The sequence below is a fragment of the Bos grunniens genome, chromosome 21 (genome assembly GCF_055505025.1).
Source record: "Bos grunniens cultivar Pamir isolate PY7600 chromosome 21, Bosgru_T2T1.0, whole genome shotgun sequence".
Classification (NCBI taxonomy): Eukaryota; Metazoa; Chordata; class Mammalia; order Artiodactyla; family Bovidae; genus Bos; species Bos grunniens.
In genome coordinates, this window is record NC_141185.1 from 32510536 (window position 1) to 32536801 (window position 26266).

A 26266-nucleotide genomic window follows, 5' to 3' on the forward strand; every position below is an offset into this window, starting at 1 on the left:
ACTGGAGTGAGTGGCCATTTCCTTCTCCAGGGGATCTTTCCAACCCAAGAATCAAACCCAGGTCTCCCACATTGCATGCAGACACTTTAAACTCTGAGCCACGAAGGAAGCCCATATTAATGAATTATCATTAACTTATGCTTTTAAAGTTGGGATTCAGATACAATCTGTTGAACCAAGTTCACAACACACCATCATCATGGGACTATGCCACAAAACTCTCAATTTCTTTTGTTTGTTGGTTGGTTTTATTCACTTCATTTTGTTTTTCATCCCTTACATTTCCCTCCTCCACCTACTCCATAGAAAACTATTCTATAATATTGAATATGGGAACAAATTTTCAGTATATGTTATTTTAAAGCAGACATTTATATTCAGTGCTTATATTTTAAAAAATATAATGGAAATGTGTAATCAATTGCAAAATAATTATCTTTTTCTTCCACCCCACTTTACATTAAGTTTTAAAGATTCATGTATATCACCTTATCCATATATAATCTTTTACTTTAACTGCTGCCTACTGATCCATGGAGTGTAGTCAGCAGAGCTAACTATTAACACTTGCCTAATGATCTACAGATTGATTATATTCTTTGCAGCCAAAGATGGAGAAGCTCTATGCGGTCAGCAAAAACAAGGCAGGGAGATGACTGTGGCTCAGATCACGAACTCCTTACTGCCAAACTCGGACTTAAATTGAAGAAAGTAGGGAAAACCTCTAGACCAATCAGGTATGACCTAAATCAAATTGCTTGTGATTATACAGTGGAAGTGAGAAATAGATTTAAGGGACTAGATCTGAGAGATAAGTGCTTGATGAACTACGGACGGAGGTTTGTGACATTGTACAGGAGACAAGGATCAAGACCATCCCCATGGAAAAGAAATGCAAAAAGGCAAAATGGCTGCCTGGGGAGGCCTTACAATTAACTATGAAAAGAAGAGAAGTAAAAAGCAAAGGAGAAAAGGAAAGATAGAAACACCTGAATGCAGAGTTCCAAAGAATAGCAAGGAGAGATTAGAAAGCCTTCCTCAGCAATCAATGCAAAGAAATAGAGGAAACAACAGAATGGGAAAGACTTGAAGAGATTTCTTCAAGAAAATTAGAGATACCAAGGGAACATTTCAAGCAAAGATGGGCTCGACAAAGGACAGAAATGGTATGGAACTAACAGAAGCAGAAGATATTAAGAAGAGGTGGCAAGAATACACAGAAGAACTGCACAAAAAAGATCTTCATGACCCAGATAATCACGATGGTGTGATCACTCACCTAGAACCAGACATCCTGGAATGTGAAGTCAAGTGGGCCTTAGAAAGCATCACTACGAACAAAGCTCATGGAGGTGATGGAATTCCAGTTGAGCTATTTCAAATCCTGGAAGATGATGCTGTGAAAGTGCTGCACTCAATATGCCAACAAATTTGGAAAACTCAGAAGTGGCCACAGGACTGGAAAAGGTCAGTTTTCATTCCAATTCCAAAGAAAGGCAATGCCAAAGAATGATCAAACTACTGCACAATTGTACTCATCTCACACGCTAGTAAAGTAATGCTCAAAATTCCCCAAGCCAGGCTTCAGCACTACGTGAACGGTGAACTTAAAAAAGTTCAAGCTGGTTTTAGAAAAGGCAGAGGAACCAGAGATAAAATTGCCAACATCTGCTGGATCATCAAAAAAGGAGGAGAGTTCCAGAAAAACATCTATTTTTACTTCATTGACCATGCCAAAGCCTTTGACTGTGTGGATCACAATAAACTGTGGAAAATTCTGGAAGAGATGGGAATACCAGACCACCTGACCTGCCTCTTGAGAAACCTATATGCACATCGGGAAGCAACAGTTAGAACTGGACATGGAACAACAGACTGCTTCCAAATACAAAAAGGAGTACGTCAAGGCTGTATATTGTCACTCTGCTTATTTAATTTATATGCAGAGCACATGATGAGAAATGCTGGGCTGAATGAAGCACAAGCTGGAATCAAGATTGCTGGGAAAATATCAATAACCTCAGATATGCAGATAACACCACCTTTATGGCAGAAAGTGAAGAGGAACTAAAAAGCCTCTTGATGAAAGTGAAAGAGGACAGTGAAAATGTTGGCTTAAAACTCAACATTCAGAAAACTAAGAACATGACATCTGGTCCCATCACTTCATGGCAAATAGATGGGGAAAGAGTGTCAGACTTTATTTTTCTGGGCTCCAAAATCACTGCAGATGGTGTTGCAGCCATGAAATTAAAAGACACTTGCTCCTTGGAAGGTAAGTTATGACCAACCTAGATAGCATATTGAAAAGCAGAGACATTACTTTGCTAACAAAGGTCCATCTAGTCAAGGCTATGGTTTTTCCAGTAATCACGTATGGATGTGAGAGTTGGATTGTGAAGAAAGCTGAGTGCCTAAGAATTGATGCTTTTGAACTGTGGTGTTGGAGAAGACTCTTGAGAGTCCCTTGGACTGCAAGGATATCCAACCAGTCCATCCTAAAGGAGATCAGTCCTGGGTGTTCATTGGAAGGACTGATGCTAAAGCTGAAACTCCAGTACTTTGGCCAACTAATGAGAAGAGTTGACTCATTGGAAAAGACTCTGATGCTGGGAGGGATTGGGGGTAGGAGGAGAAGGGGATGACAGAGGATGAGATGGCTGGATGGCATTACTGACTTGATGGATGTGAGTTTGGGTGAACTCCAGGAGCTGGTGATGGACAGGGAGGCCTGGTGTGCTGCAATTCATGGGGTCACAAAGAGTTGGACACGACTGAGCGACTGAACTGAACTGAACTGAACTGAATGATCTACCACCTGCTACAACAAATCTCATGGTGAGAAACTAACATATTTACTCATACATACCTGTGTGATATTGTCTCTGTGTTGTTGTTGTTGTTCAGTGGCTAAGTTGTATTCAGCTCATTGAGACCCCCCTGACTGCAGCATGCCAGGCTCCCCTGTCCCTCATTACTTCCTGGAGTTTGCTCAAACTCATTGGAATCATACCAAGTGGAATTTCAGTGTCATGGTTTATGGAAGGAAAGAGTAAACAGGAGGCTGTGATATACTATTTCCATCTATCTGGTTGTGTAAGACAGAAAGATGTCCTACTCAAATCATCTTGTAAACATATTATCATCTGGTCTTTCACAAAACACACAGTGACATTTTCTGCCAGGCAAGCCCTTAAGTTAGGAATATTTAACAAGGCCCTATCAGTTATGTGTGTTTGTGTGTGTGTGTGTGTGTGTATTGTTGTTCTCTCACGAAGTTGTGTCCGGATCTTGGTGACCCCATGAACTGCAGCACACCAGACTTCCCTGTTCCTTCAGCATCTCCCCGAATCTGCTCAAATTCGTGTCTATTGAGTCAGTCATGACATCCAGCCATTTCATTCTCTGTGGCCCCCTTCTCTTGCCCTCAGTCTTCCCCAGCATCAGGGTCTTTCCAAAGAGTTTGCTCTTCACATCAGGTGGCCAAGGTACTGGAGCTTCAGGTTCAGCATCAGTCCTTCTGGTGAATATTCAGTGTTGATTCCTTTACAATTGACTGGTCTGATCTTGCTGTGTGTGTGTGTGTGTGTGTGTGTGTGTGTGTGTGTGTATGTGTGTTTATGTGTGTGTGTGTGTGTGTTGTTGTTCTGTCACTAAGTTGTGTCCGGATCTTGGTGATCCCATGAATTGCAGCACACCAGACTTCCCTGTTCCTCAGCATCTCCCCGAATCTGCTCAAATTCGTGTCCATTGAGTCAGTCATGACATCCAGCCATTTCATTCTCTGTGGCCCCCTTCTCTTGCCCTCAGTCTTCCCCAGCATCAGGGTCTTTCCAAAGAGTTTGCTCTTCACATCAGGTGGCCAAGGTATTGGAGCTTCAGGTTCAGCATCAGTCCTTCTGGTGAATATTCAGTGTTGATTCCTTTACAATTGACTGGTCTGATCTTGCTGTGTGTGTGTGTGTATGTGTGTGTATGTGTATGTATGTGTGTTTATGTGTGTGTGTGTGTGTGTGTGTTGTTGTTCTGTCACTAAGTTGTGTCCGGATCTTGGTGATCCCATGAATTGCAGCACACCAGACTTCCCTGTTCCTCAGCATCTCCCCGAATCTGCTCAAATTCGTGTCCATTGAGTCAGTCATGACATCCAGCCATTTCATTCTCTGTGGCCCCCTTCTCTTGCCTTCAGTCTTCCCCAGCATCTGGGTCTTTCCAAAGAGTTTGCTCTTCACATCAGGTGGCCAAGGTATTGGAGCTTCAGGTTCAGCATCAGTCCTTCCAATGAATATTCAGGGTTGATTCCTTTACAATTGACTGGTCTGATCTTGCTGTGTGTGTGTGTGTGTGTGTGTGTGTGTGTGTGTGTGTGTGTATACGTGTGTGTGTCTGTGTGTGTATAACACGCAGTTCTGGAGACAGGAAGTCCAGCATCAAGGCTCCGCAGGTCTGGTTTTCCTGAGACTCTGCTCGGCTTACAGAGCTCTGCCTTCTTGCAGCGTCCTCACATGGTCTTCTTTCTGCTGTCCACATTCCTGGTATCTCTTTATATGTCCAAATTTTGTCCTCTTATGAGAACACAAATAAGATTAGATTAAAATATATCCTCATGGTCCTAAATTTAACATAATTGGTTTAATTTAATTTGAACTTAGAGGTTTAAAGGCATTATCTATAAATACAGACACATTCTAAGACACTGAAGGTAAGAATTTCAATATATAAATTTGGGAGGAACACATGTGAGCCCATATACAAACCCTGTATGGCTCATCTCCATTGCTTACTTAAACCTGCCATAGCTCTTTAGAAAATGTCATGTAGGCTAGATACTTTGCAGGGTATAAAATGGAAATATTTCTTCACTTGTGGAGCGTTTTTCTGTGTAAGTGATGCCCACCTGCCCAGGAATAGCTGAGAATGTATATGTTAAAACTCTGTTAGACACACTGTAAAACAAAGAGGAAAGACATGAGAAGTGTTGTTGACAGTCTTGGATTTCTTCATCTCTCTTGGTTCACGATTATTCACGTCCCTGAAATTACTGGTAAAATTGACGCTGAAGGAGAACTCAGCCTCATGTGTGTCTTATTTATAAACTTTTTATATTATCTAACACATGCAACTATTAAAACTAATGTATTACTCTGTTTTGGTTATTACATCTGTATACTATCAATCAATGCTATCCCTGTTTTCATAAAGATTTTAGAATCAAAAGATGTTTTTAAATTTAAAACACTGGGAACTTCATAATCATATCCTTGTGGCAACTTTTAAAAATACCTCATTGATAGGTATTATTGTTTCTTTGAATTAAAAAAAAAAGATGTTGGGAGGAATTTCAGGAAGCAGAAATAACTTGTGGAGGAAACAGTAATGAGTAAAATGTTAGAAAATGTGGAAGAAGGCAAAATGGCATCCCTGAGAAAGAGAGGACCACAAGACTGGGATTAAGACTGGGTAGCAAACAATTAATCATCTAGATAACTATTTTCCTTGATTGAGAAACAAACCAAGACTTAAACATACCATAGGGAAATTCCTCCCTTATTTTTCTCCACTTCATTAGCACTAAATAGTTAAAAGGAAAAATCAAGAAATCATGCCTGGTTTATTACACCAAAAGTAAGGACATCCTTCTCAAATATTCCTGCACTATCAGAAGATTATCTAGACATACTGTTCAGTTCAGTTCAGTTGCTCAGTCGTGTCTGACTCTTTGCGACCCCATGAATCGCAGCACGCCAGGCCTCCCTGTCCATTACCAACTCCCGGAGTTCACTCAAACTCATGTCCATCGAGTCAGTGATGCCATCCAGCCATCTTATCCTCTGTCATCCCCTTCTCCTCCTGATCCCAATCCCTCCCAGCATCAGAGTCTTTTCCAATGAGTCAACTCTTCGCATGAGGTGGCCAAAGTACTGGAGTTTCAGCTTTAGCATCATTCCTTCCAAAGAAATCCCAGGGCTGATCTCCTTCAGAATGGACTGGTTGGATCTCCTTGCAGTCCAAGGGACTGGCAAGAATCTTCCCCAACACCACAATTCAAATGCATCAATTCTTTGGCACTTAGCTTTCTTCACAGTCCAACACTCACATGCATACATGACCACTGGTAAAACCACAGTCTTGACTAGACGGACCTTGGTTGGCAAAGTAATGTCTCTGCTTTTGAATATGCTATCTAGATTGGTCATAAATTTCCTTCCAAGGAGTAAGCATCTTTTAATTTCATGGCTGCAATCACCATCTGCAGTGATTTTGGAGCCCCAAAAAATAAAGTCTGACACTATTTCCACTGTTTCCCCATCTATTTGCCATGAAGTGATAGGACCAGATGCCATGATCTTTGTTTTCTGAATGTTGAGCTTTAAGCCAACTTTTTCACTCACATCTTTCACTTTCATCAAGAGGCTTTTGAGTTCCTCTTCACTTTCTGCCATAAGGGTGGTGCCATCTGCATATCTGAGGTTATTGATATTTCTCCCGGCAATCTTTATTCCAGCTTGTGCTTCTTCCAGCCCAGCATTTCTCATGATGTACTCTGCATATAAGTTAAATAAGCAGGGTGACAATATACAGCCTTGACGTACTCCTTTTCCTATTTGGAACCAGTCTGTTGTTCCATGTCCAGTTCTAACTGTTGCTTCCTGACCTGCATATAGGTTTCTCAAGAGATAGACTGTTAGCTCCAATTAAAAACAAGATGCTTAAATGACACCAGAGCAGCAGTTCAAAAGATTCAATAAACAAATAGATTTAATAGAAAAAAAACAGCCTGAGGTTATATACTCCAATTAACAGGACTACTGAACTACTAGTTCAAAAATTCAGTACACCGGCACTAGATTTTATTTTTAATCTGGAAAGAAGTTAACAACTTAAAATATAAGAATACATTATTACATTAAGAATACATTTGCTGCAAAAAAACTTGAATATCAGTAGCTTAAACCTAACAAAGGCTTACTTTATTGTCATAATCAAAAGATGTTTCTTTAGGTAGCAACCTGTATCCGAAGTAGGCAGAAGAAGGAAAACAGAAGAAATTTGTGAAACTCTTTTTTCTTTTAATTTAAATTTATTTATTTTAATTGGACGTTAATTACTTTGTAGTATTGTATTGGTTTTGCCATACATCAACGTGAATCTGCCACAGGTGTACATGTGTTCCCCATCCTGAACCCCCTTCCCAACTCCCTCCCTGTATCATCCCTCTGGGTCATCCCAGTGTACCAGCCCCAAGGATCCTGTATCATGCACTGAACCTGGACTGGCGATTCATTTTTTATGTGATGTTATACATGTTTCAATGCCATTCTCCCAAATCATCCCACCCTCTCCCTCTCCCACAGAGTCCAAAAAACTGTTCTATACATCTGTGTCTCTTTTGCTCTCTTGCATACAGGGTTATCATTACCATCTTTCTAAATTCCATATATATGCATTAGTATACTATATTGGTATTTTTCTTTCTGGCTTACTTCACTCTGTATAATAGGCTCCAGTTTAATCTACCTCATTAGAACTGATTCAAATTTATTCTTTTTGATGGCTGAGTAATACTCCATTGTGTATATGTACCACAGCTTTCTTATCCATTCATCTGCTGATGGACATCTAGGGTGCTTCCATGTCCTGGCTATTATAAACAGTGCTGCGATGAACACTGGGGTACACGTGTCTCTTTCAATTTTGGTTTTCTTGGTGTGTATGCCCAGCAGTGGGATTGCTGGATCATAAGGCAGTTCTATTTCCAGTTTTTTAAGGAATCTCCACACTGTTCTCCATAGTGGCTGTACTAGTTTGCATTCCCACCAACAGTGTAAGAGGGTTCCCTTTTCTCCACACCCTCTCCAGCAGTTATTGCTTGTAGACTTTTGGATCGCAGCTATTCTGACTGGCCTGAAATGGTACCTCATTGTGGTTTTGATTTGCATTTCTCTGATAATGGAGAAGGAAATTGCAACCCACTCCAGTGTTCTTGCCTGGAGAATCCCAGGGATGGCAGAGCTTGTTGGGCTGCTGTCTATGGGGTCGCGCAGAGTCAGATACGACTGAAGTGACTTAGCAGAGATAATGAGTGATGTTGAGCATCTTTTCATGTGTGTGTTAGCCATCCCTATGTCTTCTTTAGAGAAATATCTGTTTAGTTCTTTGGCCCATTTTTTGATTGGGTCATTTATTTTTCTGGAATTGAGCTGTAGGAGTTGCTTGTATATTTTGAGATTAGTTATTTGTCAGTTGCTTCATTTGCTATTATTTTCTCCCATTCTGAAGGCTGTCTTTTCACCTTGCTTATAGTTTCCTTTGTTGTGCAGAAGATTTTAAGTTTAATTAAGTCCCATTTGTTTATTTTTGCTTTTATTTCCAATATTCTGGGAGGTGGGTCATAGAGGATCCTGCTGTGATGTATGTCGGAGAGTGTGTTGCCTATGTTCTCCTCTAGCAGTTTTATACTTTCTGGTCTTAGGTTTAGATCTTTAATCCATTTTGAGTTTATTTTTGTGTATGGTGTTAGAAAGTGTTCTAGTTTCATTCTTTTACAAGTGGTTGACCAGTTTTCCCAGCACCACTTGTTAAAGAGATTGTCTTTAATCTATTGTATATCCTTGCCTCCTTTGTCAAAGATAAGGTGTCCATAGGTGCATGGATTTATCTCTGGGCTTTCTATTTTGTTCCATTGATCTATATTTCTGTCTTTGTGCCAGTACCATACTGTCTTGATGACTGTGGCTTTGTAGTAGAGCCTGAAGTCAGGCAGGTCGATTCCTCCAGTTCCATTCTTCTTTCTCAAGATTGCTTTGGCTATTTGAGGTTTTTTGTATTTCCATACAAATTGTGAAATTATTTGTTCTTGCTCTGTGAAAAATACCGTTGGTAGCTTGATAGGGATTGCATTGAATCCATAGATTGCTTTGGATAGTATACTCATTTTCACTATATTGATTCTTCCGATCCATGAACATGGTATATTTCTCCATCTATTTTTGTCCTCTTTGATTTTTTTCACCAATGTTTTACAGTTTTCTATATATAGGTCTTTAGTTTCTTTAGGTAGATATATTCCTAAGTATTTTATTCTTTTCGTTGCCTAAGTATTTTATTCTTTTCGTTGCAATGGTGAATGGAATTGTGTCCTTAATGTCTCTTTCTATTTTCTCATTATTATTGTATAGGAATGCAAGGGATTTCTATGTGTTGATTTTATATCATGCAACTTTACTATATTCATTGATATTAAGGAGGCACTAAAACTCTGAAGCTTCTTACAGAATTCCATTTACATATTTTTGGCTACAACACTATCACATGAGCAAACTTTGCTGCTGGAGAAAGTTAAAAAATATTTATTTTGATCTGTACATCTCGCTACTTCAACTGGAATCTTTTCAGTGAGAAAAAAAAGATAACAATAGATATTGAGTAGACAATTAAGAGTAATTGCTGAAGTAATGACTCCTAAGCTTATCTAGAGAGAAACTATTTGAAACAGCAGACCAAAGAACTGATATTACCCTTGAGTTCTCTATTTTAAATCAACATAACAATAACTGTTGTTTCTACAAAGTATCTGGCTGTTAAATTGCTACACGTAAATAAGAAGCTTGTTTTATTCAAAACAGAAAAAAGTAATTGCACAGTATTTTTTTTTTTTTCAAGAAACTTTAGCAAACAATGCTAGGAGAAAACTTTATCCATGATGTCTATTTTACAACACTGTGCACATATAACTATCAGAAAATGTGAAGGGAGTCTGAGATTTAAGCAAATCTCTGACTCATCCCTTGTAGTGATCACAGAATCATTATATATGTCAACTTCTTAAATAATTTTGACAATTATTGCTCCCACAAAGTAATTTCTCCTTTGATTGAAATTTTAACTTCCCTTGTTGCACTGATCTATTGTTCCTGGTGATATATTATCAAGGATTCTTATTGATTTAACTACACTGTAATATCAGGTATGTTTTATTCATTATGTACCCCTTTATTACTTATTCAATTTTCAGCAAAGTAGGTTCCTAACATATACCATATATATTTATAGAATGAATGAATCTGATGAATACTGTTGACCTCATTATTACTGTCAACCTCATTATTCCATAAACTTGTAATGTTTAGTGAATTTGTCTGAAACATAATTTCAACCCTAAACTCCATCTAGACCAACCTTTGTTCCCATGGTGTGTGTGTGTGTGTGTTATAGTGACATTGTATAAGCCAGGGATATTGTGCAAATGTAAAGGATATTATGAGATTTTGTTATTGCTTGTTTGGGTTTAAATATACTTACAATGGAATGAGTAAATATGCATTTTAGTATTTGCTAAGAAATAACACAGTTTCTCTATTCTAAAAGATATGTCTCCTTTTTGATTAGAGGGAAAATAAGCAAGCAATAATGCTAAAGTTTGGTACATGTGATAAATTTTATTTTCTGTATATATTTGATTTACTCCAACTTCAACTTTTGGGGTAGGCATTATAATTATAAGGTCCTTCTCTCAAAGATGTCTCAATTCCCATAACCTGTGACTATGTTACTTTACATAGTAAAGGGGACATTCCACATGATTAAATTAAACATCATGCCACTGAAAGAACAGCCTGAATTATCCAGTGGGCCCAGTGTAATCACAAGGGTCCTGATAAGAGAAGGCCAGAAGGCTGAGTCAGACAGAGAGATTTGAAAATGTTACACTGTTGGCTTTGAAAATGGGAAAGGGGCCATGAGCCAGGAATGGAAGGTGACTTCTAGAGGTTGGAAAAGGTAAAGACAAATTCTCCCCTGAAGTCTAGGAATAATACAGCTCCACCAACACCTGGATTTTAGCCTAGTAAGACTCTTGGATTTCTGACCTCCAGAAATGTAGGGTAATGAATCATGTTGTTTTCAACCACTAAGTTTTTGGTAAATTGTTACAGCAGAAATAGGACATGAACACAACTCACCACCACAACTAATCCAAATGATTGATCTCTTTTGGATGTCACTACAGAGGCTTTACAGGTGAAGTGTTTAGTGTCTCAAAATCCTGCCTCAGCCCACTTAGTATTAAAATACATAGGGTGACTTACAGTGTTTTTATAACCTAGAGTTAAAAGGGAACTCAAAACTGTGAGGTCCTCAAAACTGCAGCTTCAGTGGCTCCTATATCTATGGTAAACTTTTTTTTTTTTCCTGGTTTTGTGGCAATTATTGGACTATTATTCTTTCACCATATAATACAATGTTAACTGCAGAATGTTTTAGTAGAAACTCTTTATCAAATTGAGGGAATATCCTTCTATTCCTGTTTGTCCTGAGAATGTTTGATTAGATGGGTGTTGAAATTTTTCACGATTTTTCTGCATAGATTGGTATATCTCCAAGGGATATTTTTAGCCTATTAATAAGGTAGATGATATGAGATAATTTTTGAATGTTGAAACAGCCATGCCTCCCTAGAATAAACCCTGTGAGTCATGGTGTAAAATTGCCACCTGTTGCTGAATTTTATTTGTTAATATTTTGTTAAACATTTCTGTGTCTATATTCACAAGTGATATTACTATAGGGATTGAGTGGAACTTTCTTTGTGTGATATCAGGTATTAGGATAACAATCTTCCAAAAATAGCTTCAAAAAATCAGTTAAGAGGCGTTTCCTCATCATGAAAAGTCTGAAAGTATCTCTAGAACTTGTATTAGGTTTTTAAAAGTTAGGCAAAATTCTTTACAGAAACCATCTTGACATGCAGATTTATTTTTCAGGAAGTTTTAAATTTAAAATCTATTGCCTTTATAGTTATATGGCTATCAAATTATCTATTTTATTTTAGATGATTTGTAGTAGTTTCTTTTTCCAAATAACAAGTCCATTTATCTAAGTTGTCAAATGTATGTGTGAAGAAACCTTAGCGCCGAAGAATTGATGCTTTTGAACTGTACTGTTGGAGAAGACTCTTGCGAGTCCCTTAGACTGCAAGGAGATCCAACCAGTCCATTCTGAAGGAGATCAGCCCTGGGTGTTCTTTGGAAGGAATGATGCTAAAGCTGAAACTCCAGTACTTTGGCCACCTTATGCAAAGTGTTGACTCATTGGAAAAGACTCTGATGCTGGGAGGGATTGGGGTCAGGAGGAGAAGGGGACGACAGAGGATGAGATGGCTGGATGGCATCACTGACTCGGTGTTTGTGAGTTTGAGTGAACTCTGGGAGATGGTGATGGACAAGGAGGCCTGGCGTGCTGCGATTCATGGGGTCGCAGTGACACAAGAGTCGGACATGACTGAGCGACTGAACTGAACTGAACTGAAGCATTCATAGCACTTATTTTTTCAGCCTATTGCAGCATCTGTACTGATATTCTGTTTTTGATATTGACGATTTTTCTTTCTTTCAAGACTTGCAAAATATTCAGTTCAGTTCAGTTGCTCAATCATGTCCGACTCTTTGCGATCTCATGGACTGCAGAACCCAGGCCTCCCTGTCCATCATCAACTCCCAGAGTTTACTCAAACTCATTTCCATTGAGTCGGTGATGCCACCCAAGTCAACTCCTTCTCCCACCTTCAATCTTTCCCGGCATCAGGGTCTTTTCAAATGAGTCAGTTCTTCACATTAGGTAGCCAAAGTATTCGAGATTCAGCTTTAGCATCAGTCCTTCCAGTGAATATTCAGGACTGAATTCCTTTAGGATGGACTGGTTGGATCTCCTTGCAGTCCAAGGGACTCTCAAGAGTCTTCTCCAACACCACAATTCAAAAACATCAATTCTTCGGCACTCAGCTTTCTTCAGAGTCCAACTCTCACATCCATACATGACTACTGCAAAAACCATAGCTTTGACTAGACCGACCTTTGTTGGCAAAGTGATTTCTTTCCTTCTTATTATGCTGTCTAGGTTGGTCATAGATTTTCTTCCAAGGAGAAAGCATCTTTTAATTTCATGGCTGCAATTACTGTCTGCAGTGATTTTGGAGCTCCCCAAAATAAAGTCAGCCACTGTTTACACTGTTTCCCCATCTATTTACCATGAAGTGATGAGACCAGATGCCATGATCTTAGTTTTCTGAATGTTAAGTTTTAAGCCAACTTTTTCACTCTCTTCTTTCACTTTTATCAAGAGGCTCTTTGGTTCTTCTTCACTTTCTGCCCTAAGTGTGGTGTCATTTACCTATCTGAGGTTATTTATACTTCTCCCAGCAATCTTGATTCCAGTTTGTGCTTCATCCAGCCCAGAGTTCCTCATGACGTACTGCTTCACTGAACAAATTCTGATTAATATTTTGTCAGAAGCCAAGTTGCTCCTGCTCTGGTTGGATTTTGCTACTCTCTAGACCTGTTACCCTGGAGAAGGCAATGACACCCCACTCTGGTACTCTTGCCTGGAAAATCCCATGGACAGAGGAGCCTGGTAGGCTGCAGTCCATGGGATTGCAAAGAGTCGGTCACAACTGAGCGACTTCCCTTTCTCTTTTCAATTTCATGCACTGGAGAAGTAAATGGCAACCCACTCCAGTGTTCTTGCCTGGAGAATCCCAGTGACGGGGGAGCCTGGTGGGCTGCCATCTATGGGGTCGCACAGAGTCAGACACGACTGAAGCGACTTAGCAGCAGCAGCAGCACCAGACCTGTTATGCAACACTAAAGACTGGAATTTCTTAGCCATAATCTTGGGAAATCCATCTTCTATCTCCAAATATTTGATCCTTTCTTTCCTCAGTTGCCTATTTGAGTACTTTCTTGATATAATCATTTTATTGCAGCACATCAGTCAGAATCTTTTTGAAAAAGTTTCATAGGAGACTGGTTTGTTGTTGTTTGGTTTTGTCCTTTGCAAGTAGGAAACAATTTTACTCTTTTATGGTTAAATTATATAGTTACAAAATTTGATGTAGGAATCCTATCACTACATTTAATTCTAAATTTCAGTTTAAGCAATTCTTTGTATGTTTCTTATTTATTTTTATTTTTTTCCCAGAATCTCTTTAGTGTTTTCTCTTTGTCCCAAGAGTTTCAAAAGTGCACATTAATATGCTTTGGGACATAGTCACTTCTTTGAGGTAAAATTCTCAATTTAGAGTTAGATATTCAATAAAATTCTCCAATTTTAAGAGTATAATTATAAGATTTTGGAATTATATAAAATCATTTAACTACTCACAATAATCAGGACATTTTGATCACTCCATTGTTACCAATGTCTTGACTTTACTAGAATTTCATGTGAGTACACAGTCTTTTGTGTCTGGCTTATTTAACTTAGCATCATGCTTTTGAGATTTGTTCAAGTTGGTGTTATCAGTTGTTTTTTTTTTTTTTCCTTGCTCATACTGCACAGTATTTTATTATATTCATATATCAAGTTTCCTTATACATTCATAAGTTGATGTGCATTTGGATAGTTTTCTACATTTTGAATTTATATTCAATTTGAAAAGAGTTGCCACAATGGGCTTCCCAGGTGGCTCAGTGGTAAAGAATCCACATGCCAATGGAAGAGACGCAGGAGATGTGGATTCTAACCCTAGGTCAGGAAGATCCCCTGAAAGAGAAAATGGCAACCCACTCCAGTATTCTTGCCTGAAAAATTTCATGGACAGAATAGCTTGGTGGGCTACAATCTATAGCGTCACAAACAGTCAGACATGACTGAGTGATAGAGCATGCACAAACATTATATACACATCTTTGCATAGAGATGTATTTCCCATTCTTTTAAATACTTAGGAGAGGAAGACTGTTTAACTTTAGAAGAAGCTATCATTCTGCTTTCCAGTGTGTTAGTGTTGGTTATTTTTTTTTTCTTTTTTATTCCTACTATTGAACTGGAAATCAATGGCCTTTATATCAGAAAATTCATGCCTTTGTGGTTTTGGGGAAATTTGTTAAAGCCTATATTGGATAATTTCCTTTTTTAAATCTATTTTCTAAGGATTTTTGCATCTATATTCATCAGTAATATTGGCCTGTAGTTTTCTTTTTTTGTGGCATCTTTGTCAGGTTTTGGTATTAGGGTGATGGTGGCCTCATAGAATGAGTTTGGAAGTTTACTTTCCTCTGCAATTTTCTGGAAGAGTTTGAGTAGGGCAGATGTTAGCTCTTCTCTAAATTTTTGGTAGAATTCAGCTGTGAAGCCGTCTGGACCTGGGCTTTTGTGTGCTGCAAGATTTTTGATTACAGTTTCAATTTCCGTGCTTGTGATGGGTCTGTTAAGATTTTCTACTTCTTCTGGGTCCAGTTTTGGGAATCCAACAACACATTAAAAAGATCATACACCATGACCAAGTGGGCTTTATCCCAGGGATGCAAGGATTCTTCAATATCCAATAATCAATCAATGTAATACACCACATTAACAAATTGAAAAATAAAAACCATATTATTATCTCAATAGATGCAGAGAAAGCCTTTGACAAAATTCAACACTCATTTATGATAAAAACTATCCAGAAAGCATGAATAGAAGGAACATACCTCAACATAATAAAAGCTATATATGACAAACCCATAGCAAACTTTATCCTCAATGGTGAAAAATTGAAAGCATTTCCTCTAAAGTCAGGAACAAGACAAGGGTGCCCACTTTCACCATTACTATTCAACATAGTTTTTGAAGTATTGGCCACAGCAATCAGAGAGAAAAAGAAATAAAAGGAATCCAAATCAGAAAAGAAGAAGTAAAACTCTCACTGTTTGCAGATGACATGATCCTCTACATAGAAAACCCTAAAGACTCCACCAGAAAATTACTAGAACTAATCAATGATTATAGTAAAGTTGCAGGATATAAAGTCAACACACAGAAATCCCTTGCATTCCTATACACTAATAATGAGAAAATAGAAAGAGAAATTAAGGAAACAATTCCATTCGCCATTGCAATGGAAAGAATAAAATACTTAGGAATATATCTACCTAAAGAAACTAAAGACCTATACATAGAAAACTATAAAACATTGGTGAAAGAAATCAAAGAGGACACTAATAGATGGAGAAATATACCATGTTCATGGATTGGAAGAATCAATATAGTGAAAATGAGTATACTAACCAAAGCAATCTATGGATTCAATGTAATCCCTATCAAGCTACCAATGATATTCTTCACAGAGCTAGAACAAATAATTTCACAATTTGTATGGAAATAGAAAAAAACCTCGAATGGCCAAAGCAATCTTGAGAAAGAAGAATGGACCTGGAGGAATCAACCTGCCTGACTTCAGGCTCTACTACAAAGCCACAGTCATCAAGACAGTATGGTACTGGCACAAAGACAGAAATATAGATCAATGGAACAAAATAGAAAGCCCAGAGATAAATCCATGCACCTATGGACACCTTATCTTTGACAAAGGAGGCAAGGATATACAATAGATTAAAGACAATCTCTTTAACAAGTGGTGCTGGGAAAACTGGTCAACCACTTGTAAAAGAATGAAACTAGAACACTTTCTAACACCATACACAAAAATAAACTCAAAATGGATTAAAGATCTAAACCTAAGACCAGAAAGTATAAAACTGCTAGAGGAGAACATAGGCAACACACTCTCCGACATACATCACAGCAGGATCCTCTATGACCCACCTCCCAGAATATTGGAAATAAAAGCAAAAATAAACAAATGGGACCTAATTAAACTTAAAAGCTTCTGCACAACAAAGGAAACTATAAGCAAGGTGAAAAGACAGCCTTCATAATGGGAGAAAATAATAGCAAATGAAGCAACTGACAAACAACTAATCTCAAAATATACAAGCAACTCCTACAGCTCAACTCCAGAAAAATAAATGACCCAATCAAAAAATGGGCCAAAGAACTAAATAGACATTTCTCCAAAGAAGACATACAGATGGCTAACAAACACATGAAAAGATGCTCAACATCACTCATTATCAGAGAAATGCAAATCAAAACCACTATGAGGTACCATTTCACACCAGTCAGAATGGCTGTGATCCAAAAGTCTACAAGCAATAACTGCTGGAGAGGGTGTGGAGAAAAGGGAACCCTCTTACACTGTTGGTGGGAATGCAAATTAGTACAGCCACTATGGAGAACAGTGTGAAGATTCCTTAAAAAACTGGAAATAGAACTGCCTTATGATCCAGCAATCCCACTGCTGGGCATACACACAGAGGAAACCAGAATTGAAAGAGACACGTGTACCCCAATGTTCATTGCAGCACTGTTTATAATAGCCAGGACATGGAAGCACCCTAGATGTCCATCAGCAGATGAATGGATAAGAAAGCTGTGGTACATATACACAATAGAGTATTACTCAGCCATCAAAAAGAAAACATTTGAATCAGTTATAATGAGGTGGATTAAACTGGAGCCTATTATACAGATTGAAGTAAGCCAGAAAGAAAAAGAGCAATACAGTATACCAACACATATATATGGAATTTAGAAAGATGGTAACGATAACCCTGTATACGAGACAGCAAAAGAGACACTGATGTATAGAACAGTCTTTTGGACTCTGTGGGAGAGGGAGAAGGTGGGATGATTTGGGAGAATGGCATTGAAACATGTATAATATCATATATGAAACGAGTCATCAGTCCAGGTTCGATGCATGATACTGGATGCTTGGGGCTGGTGCACTGGGACGACCCACAGGGATGGTATGGGGAGGGAGGAGGGTTCAGGATGCGGAACACATGTATACCTGTGGCGGATTCATTTTGATAAATTGCAAAACCAATATAATATTGTAAAGTTAAAAAATAAAATGAAATAATAATAAAAATAAAAAGAGAAAAAAAAATCTATTTTCTACAAAGGTGCTTCCCTGATAGCTCAGTTGTTAAAGAATCTGCCTGCAATACAAGAGACCCCAGTTCGAGTCCTGGTTCAGGAAGATCCATTGGAGAAGGAATAGACTACCCATTCCAGTATTATTGGGCTTCTTTTGTAGCTCAGCTGGTAAAGAATCTGCCCACAATATGGAAGATCTGAGTTCGATCCCTGGGTTCGGAAGAGTCCCTGGAAAGGGAAAGCCTACCCACTCCAGTATTCTGGCCTGGAGAATTCCATGGACTGTATAGTTCATGGGGTAGCAAAGAGTCAGACACACTGAGTGACTTTCACTTCACTTTTGCTGAACTCCCATTAGTTATTTTGTATTTGCAATAAGATGAATATGTTAATACTGAGGTGTAGAGATTAAATTTGGATATAAAGCCATATATATATATATATATTCACATTTGTACTTGATAATCACATGCTTATTACATTTTATTGCATTTTCAAAATTCTAATGTTATTTTATAATGGTATTTTCTTTTCGATATATTTTAAAGGCATTTTCTTAAAGTAAAAATAAAATGACTATATTCCATGTCTTCAGAATGAATAAAATCAACTCAGTAGAAAAGTCATTTTCATAGAAAAAATATAAAACTTCATAAACAATTAAACAGATTAAAGCATCTTCTTTTACGTTGTGCTTAATGAGAGCGTGGGGAGTTAAATACAGAATTTCCATTAAAATGACTGAGAAATTGTGCATGTAGTTTCATACCTGCCTTGATGAACATTCTTCTCTTCCTACTGAATGTTTAAAAAGGGAGTAATTCCAAAGTTTAAAGAGTACCAGGCAATCTTGTCAACACAGACATTCATATTAAGTACAAAATTTTTATGAGTATTTTTGAATTTGAAGTTGACAATAGGTATACCTGTTTTACATTTCATTCCTGTAAATCTTCTAGCAATAGTGTAAAAATATTACAATGATTTTGTCCATTAAATTCAATAAAATTTAGTACACTGAACTTGTTTCACTTTCTTGGTGAAAGCAGTCATATTTTTCTAGCACAAAGTTGATTCCTGGCAAACAATATGTTAGATATTCATGACACAAAAAGTACTAAGAAAGAAAAATTGTATTTATTTTATTTCTTCTTTACTTTTCTAGGGGGAATGTAAAATTCCTGGCCCACCAGACTCACATACTAGCATTTAATGTGTGGCTAGATGATTTTCAACTTTTGTCCATACAAGGATTTTTTTTTTAAAATCTATTCATTTATTCAATTTATTGCAGGTTTTATAGATGATAAAACTGAGAAGTTTAATCAAAGGTAATGCAAACAAGGAAATAAATATTAGAGCAGAAATAAGAGAAATAAAGACAATAGAGATTACTAAGAGCTGTTTCTTTGAAAAGATCTTTAAAAATGACAAGCCTTTGGCTAGACTCACCAAGAAAAAAGAAAAATAACTCAAATAAATAAAATCAGAAATTAGAAAGAATATGTGAATACTGATACCACAGAAACACAAAGGATCATAAGAGACTGCTATTAATCATTATATGCCAACAAACAGGATACCATAGACAAAATAACCTCCTAGAAATATACAAGTCACCAAGACTGAACCATAATGAAGCAGAAAATATTAGCAGATTGATTATTGGTAAGGAGATTAAACCAGTAATCACAAACCTCCAAACAAACAAAAGTCCAGGAAAAGACAGCTTCACTGGTGAATTCTACCAAACATTTAAAGAAGAATCAAGAAAAAATCCTTCTCAAATTCTTCAAAAATAAAAGAGAGAACTCTTATAAAGTCATTTTATGAGACTAGTGTAACTTCATACCTAAACCAGACAAGGATACCATAAGAAAGAAAATGTATAGGCCAGTATCCCTTGTGAACATATATGTGAAAATCCTCAACAAAATATCACAAACCAAATTCAACAATAAAGTCAAAAGATCACATGCTATGATCAAATGAGGTTTATACCAAGGATTAAAGGATGGTTTAACATCTTCAAATCACTCAGCATGATACATTACCAAAATAAAGTATAACAATCATATGATCATCTCAATAGATGCAAAAAAGGCATTTGACAAAATTCAACATTCGTTTACAAAAAAAAACTCTCAACAAGGTGGGTATAGAGGGAATGTGTATGCATGTGTGCTCAGTCGTGTTCTACTTTTTTGCAACCTCGTGGGCTGTAGCCTACCAGCCTCCTCTGCCCATAGGATTTTCTAGGCAAGAATACTGGAATGGGTTGCCATCTCTTCCTCCAGGAGATCTTCCCAACTCACAGATGAACCAGAACTGCATATCCTGCATCTCTTGTTTTGGCAGGTGGGTTCTTACCACTGAGTCACCTCAACATAATGAAGGCCACATACAACAAGCCCTCAGCTAAGATCATGCTCAAAATGTGAACAGTGAAAACCCTTTCCTCTAGTTCAAGAACAAGATTGCCCCCCTTCACTACTTTTGTTCAACATAGTACTGGAAGTCTTAATCAGAGCAATTAGGCAAAAAAGATAATTAAAAGGCATCCAGTCGGAAAGGAAAAAGTAAAACTGTTACTATTTGCAGATGATATGATATTACTTACAGAGTACCCTAACTGCCACTGCTAAGTCACTCAGTCGTGTCCGACTCTGTGTGACCCCATAGACGGTAGCCCACCAGGCTCCCCCGTCCCTGGGATTCTCCAGGCAAGAACACTGGAGTGGGTTGCCGTTTCCTTCTCCAATGCATGAAAGTAAAAAGTGAAAGTGAAGTTGCTCAGTCGTGTAAGACCCTCAGTGACCCCATGGACTGAAGCCTACCAGGCTCCTCCATCCATAGGATTTCCCAGGCAAGAGTACTGCAGTGGGGTGCCATTGCCTTCTCCAGAGTACCCTAAAGAATCCATCAAAAAAAAAAAACTTTTTTAGAATTAACAAAAGAATTCAGTATGGTTGTAAGACACAAAATCAATACAAAAAAACTCTTTTGTCTTTGCATACTAATAATGATACAGCAGAAGAATAAAGACACTAATTCCACTCAAAATTGTATTAAAAGAATACAATACCTAGGAATAAATTTAATCAAGGAGGTGAAATATGTTCATACTTAAAACTGCAAGATATTAATGAAAGAATTTAAAGATGATACAAGTGAAAAGATATCCCATGTTCATGGATTAGAACAATTAATATTATTACAATCTCTTACTATCCAAAGCAATCTACAAGTTCAGTACAATCTCTATCAAAATTCCAATGGTACATTTCAAAGAAGTAGAATTAATAATATGCAAAATTTGTATAGAATCATAACAAAAAGCCCCAATGCTAAAGCAGTGTTGAATAAGAAGTACAAAGCTGGAGGCAATATGTTTCATTATGAATAGGTGATTTACAGAGAGAAAATCTAAAAGTAGAACAAAATATAAAGAGATTCTCAAATAAAGTGTGAGTTGGAGACATAATTTAAAAAAGCAACAATTAAATGTCACTGTATACCAGAGAGATTAAGAACTAAATGCCGACTCCAGCACTGTTTACAAGAGTGAAGATATGGAAACAACCTAAATGTCCATCGACACAGGGATAGAAGTAAGATGTGGTACATATATACAATGGAACACTACTCAGACATTAAAAAGAATGAACACTGCCATTTACAGCAATATGGATGGACTTACTGTTCTTAGTGAAGCATGTCAGACAGAGAAGCAGAAGTATATGACATCCCTTACATGTGGAATCTAAAAAGAAATGATACAAATGAACTTACTTACAAAACAGACGGACTCACAGACTTAGAGAACTAGCTTATGGTTGCTAGGGGAGAAGGGTAGCAGGAAGGGATAGTTCTGCTATTTGGGACAGGTATGTATACACTGCTGTATTGAAAATGGATTACAGGCAGGGACCTACTGTATAGCACATGGAACTCTATTCAATGTTATGTGGCAGCCTGGATGGAAGAGGAGTTTGGGGGAGAATGGATACATGTATATGTATGGTTGAATCCTTTTGCTGTTCACCTGAAACTGTCACAAAACTATTTGTTAATCAGCTATACCTCAAAAGAAAATAAAAAGTTTACAATAAAAAAAAAAGAATTAAATGCTGAATAATGTCAATATTCAAGGGGCTACGTGGGTATGGAACCCAGAGTCCTGCTGGTTTGATGGAAGACTGGTACACTTCCTTGAGAGAGGAAACTGACAGTTCTTAGTTAAATTAAATGTACATATGGCATGACCTAGCAGTTCTCCTGGACAGACACAGTCCATAAGGAAAGGATGCTCACTCACCTATCAGTGGAAAGGGAAGAAGTATTATCCTCATCCCTTTTTTGGTGAATTGGACATACAAGATATGGTAGATGTACACTGTTGTACAGTGTATAGATGCAACAGACTAGATATTCATAGTAAATAAGACAGCACTAAGAAAATAAAGCAAAACATAGAACAAAACTTATAATGTTATTAAACTAAAATACATCAAAAACAACATACACATTTTATAAGAACATAAACAGACCAAAGGATGAACTCTAGCTGTATCAGAATGGTTGTCCACAAAGGGAGAGAAATGGAGAGAGAGAGGTTCATTCATTCATTTAAATGAATAAATCATGTATAAAGGAAGAGAAGGAACTTAAGCAGATTATGATGACGTGTCATGAACTAGGGAGTAGAATTTACTCAACATTCTAGACAACTATATATGTGATATTCCTGACCCACAGTTGTTTACCTGTAGCTTGAATGCTGAGAACTGGCAGCCAACTTCTATCTAAATACTTAATAGACAGCATTGATTCCATGAAAGGCTTTCATTTATTTCAACCTGGGCTTTCAATTTTGAAAAAGGATTACATTTTGCTCTGATGTTTACAATTTCTCCTCAAGTAGCTGTTTTGGGCAGTAACATATAGATTATATTCAGTGATCTGCACAGGCTGGCAAGTAGACCTTAATATTTGGGGAAAGGAAATGAATTATTATAAATAAAGGTAAAAGGTATGTAAAAAGTTGCAGTTATATCCAATATTGATTTGCAATAAAGAGAAACTCTGTTTAAGAGCTATGGAGTTAGGTGTAACATTCTTCAAAGTGGTTTACTAGCATTTTATTTTATATAATAAAAAGAAGAGTGTGTTATCTAAAAAACCTAAAGATGAATAGGATATTAATCTTTATTTCTCAGAAACTGCACCAATCCTCTCCTACCTCCAACAAAGGTACATAAATGGCATTTAGAATGTGCATTTTGATGGCTTTTCAGACTGATTTAAAAGATAATGAAATTAATATGCAAATACAAGAAATATTAAAATATAAACATTTTAATTTTAAAATTTAATAATATTAACAAAGACATTCCAATACATTTTCTAGTACAATACAGCCCAATATAAAGTGAAATAAATATTTACTGCTCCGTGATACATTTATAGAGCATTTATGGTTTAAAGAAATGCAATTCTGTATTTCACTTTCAATTTTTCTCTTAGGAAATAATACTTTTTTCAAGAAGATCATACTAATACATATATTTGTACATGCTGAAAAGGACAAATAGTATGAACTCGATAAACTATTTCTGGAAGACCAAATGCAAACTGTACTTCCAGTGCAAAGTAGCCTTTATGCCCCTGAACACTCTCATCTGTTTACAGTATTCTAGAATCCCAAGCTAACTCCCTTTTTTAACTCACCCTACAGACAATCAGCTATGGTTTTTTCAGTAGTCATGTATGGACGTGAGAGCTGGACTATAAAGAAAGCTCAGCACTTAAGAATTGATGCTTTTGAACTGTGGTGTTGAAGAAGACTCTTGAGATTCCCTTGGACTGCAAGTAGATCAACCAGTCCATCCTAGAGGAAATCAGTCCCAGATATTCATTGGAAGGACTGATGCTAAAGCTGAAACTCCAATACTTTGGCCACCTGATGCGAAGAACTGACTCATTAGAAAAGACCCTGATGCTGGGAAAGATTGAAGGTGGGAGAAGAAGGGGATGACAGAGGATGAAAAGTTGGATGGCATCACTGACTCAACGGACATGAATTTGAGTAAACTCCGGGAGTTGGTGATGGACAGGGAGGCCTGGCGTGCTGCAGTCCATGGGGTTGCAATGAGTCGGACATGACTGAGCAACTGAACTGACAGACAATCAGAAAAAGAGAAAGATATAGAGAACAAACATACAACTCTCTGGGCTTTGAACACATGCATCTAAATATACTCTTTAATAAGGTCCTTCTGTCTTAAACATGGAGCCCTCTAAATGTTAAGCAAGCCAGGCTCCTCTGTCCATGGAATTCTCCAGTCGAGAATACTGGAGTGGGTTCGCCATTCCCTTCTTAGAGAATCTTCCCAATCCAGGGGTCAAACCCCTGGTCTCCTGCATTGTAGGCAGATTCTTTACCATCTGAGCTACCAGGGAAGTCCATTAAGCAAGCCAAATCCTTATCATTATTTAGGTTCCTTTCCATTTTTTTTTCATGAAATTACATCTTGTTTCTTCACTGTAAATATCTGTATCATTTATTATCTTTTTATTTTGAAATAGATATTCATTAGAATATCTAATGAATTAGAAAAACCAAAATCTATAGAGGGAAGTCCCATGTTCCTTTAAACCAGTTTTACCCCCAATCCTGCAAAACTATATTACAATATAAAACAGAAGTTTAGTATAATCTACAGAGCTTATTCAGGTTTCACCAGTCCTATGCTCACTCATCTGTTCATTTTACAGATTAGTATAAATTCTACAAACTTCATCACATGTGCAGATTTATGTAACAATCGCCACAATCAAAATACAGCACTGTTCCATCACCAAACATAAGGTTTCCTTATATCCTTACACCATTTCCCCACTACCCATTGCTGCTGCTGCTGCTAAGTCGCTTCAGTCGTGTCCGACTCTGTGCGACCCCATAGACGGCAGCCACCAGGCTCCCCCATCCCTGGGATTCTCCAGGCAAGAACACTGGAATGGGTTGCCATTTCCTCCTCCAATGCATGAAAGTGAAAAGTGAAAGTGAAGTCGCTCAGTCTTGTCCAACTCTTAGCGACCCCATGGACTGCAGCCTACCAGGCCCCTCCAACCATGGGATTTTCCAGGCAAGAGTACTGGAGTGGGGTGCCATCGACTACCCATTGCTAATACCTGGCAAACACTAATCTAATCATCATCTTCATAATTTTGTTATTTAATGAATATTTTATAGATAGAAACATACTGTTTGTAACCTTTTAATGGTGGCTTTTCCCACTTGGCTTAATTTCTCTGAGATCACTCCCAGTTTTTGTACATATCAGTACATCACTCCTTTTTATAACACTCTATGATATGGATTTATTATCATTTGTTTAACCATTCATGGATTGAGGAATAATTGTTTCCAGTTTGGAACTATTATAATAAAGTTGGTATGAATATTTATGTCTTAGCTTTTGTGTGAACATATATTTTTCTTTCTCTGGGGTAAATCTGCAAGAGTTTGATTGCTAGACCTTGTGATAAGTACATGTTTAGTGTTGTATATGAAAATTAGAGATACCAAAGGAACATTTCATGCAAAGATGGGCTCGATAAAGGACAGAAATGATATGCACCTAACAGAAGCAGAAGATATTAAGAAGAGGAGACAAGAACACACAGAAGTGTACAAAAAAGATCTTCATGACCCAGATAATCACGATGGTGTGATCACTGACCTAGAGCCAGACATCCTGGAATGTGAAGTCAAGTGGGCCTTAGAAAGCACCACTACAAACACAGCTAGTGGAGGTGATGGAATTCCAGTTGAGCTATTTCAAATCCTGAAAGATGATGCTGTGAAAGTGCTACACTCAATATGCCAGCAAATTTGGAAAACTCAGCAGTGGCCACAGGACAGGAAAAGGTCAGTTTTCATTCCAATCCCAAAGAAAGGCAATGCCAAAGAATGTTCAAACTACCACACAATTGCACTCATCTCACATGCTAGTAAAGTAATGCTCAAAATTCTCCAAGCCAGGCTTCAGCAATACATGAACCATGAATTTCCAGATGTTCAAGCTGGTTTTAGAAAAGGCAGAGGAACCAGAGGTCAAATTGTTAACATCTGTTGGATCATGGAAAAAGCAAGAGAGTTCCAGAAAAACATCTATTTCTGCTTTATTGACTATGCCAAAGCCTTTGACTCTGGATCACAATGAACTGTGGAAAATTCTGAAAGAGATGGGAATGCCAGACCACCTGACCTGCCTCTTGAGAAACATATGCAGGTCAGGAAGCAACAGTTAGAACTGGACATGGAACAACAGACTGGTTCCAAATAGGAAAAGGAGTACGTCAAGGCTGCATATTGTCATCCTGCTTATTTAACTTACATGCAGAGTACATCATGAGAAACGCTGTGTTGGAGGAAACACAAGCTGGAATCAAGATTGCCGGGAGAAATGTCAATAACCTCAGATATGCAGATGACACC

General features: G+C 37.6%; 1 long non-coding RNA gene across 4 annotated transcripts in view; it reads right to left on the reverse strand.

Moving 5' to 3' along the window:
- LOC147349339 (uncharacterized) overlaps positions 1 to 26266 on the reverse strand; it is a 415290-nt gene that overhangs the window by 80101 nt on the left and 308923 nt on the right. Inside the window, exon 3 of one of the 4 annotated variants that reach the window (XR_015150381.1) lies at positions 21464 to 21526. The exons of the other annotated variants lie outside the window; for them this stretch is intronic. This is a non-coding gene — a long non-coding RNA (uncharacterized LOC147349339). The remainder of the gene's footprint in view (positions 1 to 21463; positions 21527 to 26266) is intronic. 4 annotated transcript variants of the gene reach the window in all.